General features: G+C 32.6%; 1 non-coding gene across 1 annotated transcript; it reads left to right on the forward strand.

Annotated features, from left to right (window-relative positions):
• Positions 1 to 835: 835 nt before the first annotated feature.
• On the forward strand, positions 836 to 942 carry LOC131830942 (U6 spliceosomal RNA). Its single transcript, XR_009353474.1, has one exon. It is a non-coding gene; the product is annotated as a U6 spliceosomal RNA (small nuclear RNA).
• Positions 943 to 1,334: the final 392 nt, after the last annotated feature.

A 1,334-nucleotide genomic window follows, 5' to 3' on the forward strand; every position in this document is an offset into this window, starting at 1 on the left:
ATGAGTAATATAAGGTTCCAGCTTCATGCTGGTTTATGTGACTATTCAGTTTTAAATATCATTTATTGAACAGACTATCTTTACCCATTATATATGTTGGCCCCTGTCAAATATTAGGTGACTGAATGAAAGGATTTATTTCTGGACTCTCAATTCTGTTCTACTTGTTTATGGGTCTGTTTTTATGCCAGTATACTTTATTGTTTTGAGCATGAGGGCTTTGTAGTATAGTTTCAAATCAAGAGTGTAATTTCGCTTCTTCATTCTTTCTCAGAACGGCTTTAATTATTTGTTGTCTTTTATGGTCTCATATGAATTTTAGGATTCTTTACTTACTTCTGTAAAAACACAATATTGGATTTTTTAAAAGATTATTTATTTATTTATTTCACAGAGAGAGAGATGACAAGCAGGCAGAGAGGCAGGCAGAGAGAGAAGAGGTAGCAGCTTCCTGCTGAGCAGAGAGCCTGATGCAGGGCTCGATCCCAGGACCCTGGGATCATGACCTGAGCCGAAGGCAGCGGCTTAACCCACTGAGCCACCCAGGCGCCCCTAACATTGGATTTTTGATAGGAATTGAATTTACAGATGGTTTTCGGTAGTATGGACATTTTAACAATGTTAATTCTTACCACTCATGAATATGAGCTATCTTTCCATTTATGTCTCCTTCAATTTCTTTATCAATGTCATAGTTTATGGGGTACAGATCTTTCATCTTCTTAGTTAAATCTTTTCCTAAGTATTTTATTAGTTTTGATGCTATTGTGAATTAGATTGTTCTCTTTATTTTTTCAGACAGTTCATCATTAGATTGTTAAAATGCTCCTGTCTTGTGCTTACTTTGGCAGCACATATACTAAAATTGGAATGATGCAGAGAAGATTAGCTTGATCACTGAACAAGGATGACATGAAAAACTGGGAAGCATTCCATATTAAAAAAAAAAAATGAAACAAAACAAAATTCTTGTCTTTGATATATTGATCTTGTATTTGGTAGCTTTACTAAATTTGTTAATTCAAAATTTTTTGTGAATTTTTTAGGATTCTTTTACATGTAAGTTCATGTTATCCAAAAAAAAGAAAATTTTACTTCTTCCTTTTTTTTTTTTTTTGAGTCTTTTATTTCTTTGTGTTCCTTTTTCTCTGGCTAGGACATCCAGCACTATGTCAAATGAGAGTAGTGAAAGTGGACACACTTGTCTTTTTTCTGATCTTTAAGGGGAAAACTTTCAAACTTTTTTGATTGAATATGAGATTAGCTCTGGGCTTGCAATATGTGTTTTTTCTTTAATGGATTTTTTAAATTATTTTTTTTATTTTTTTATAAAC

Source organism: Mustela lutreola, chromosome 4 (genome assembly GCF_030435805.1).
Source record: "Mustela lutreola isolate mMusLut2 chromosome 4, mMusLut2.pri, whole genome shotgun sequence".
In the NCBI taxonomy this organism is placed as follows: Eukaryota; Metazoa; Chordata; class Mammalia; order Carnivora; family Mustelidae; genus Mustela; species Mustela lutreola.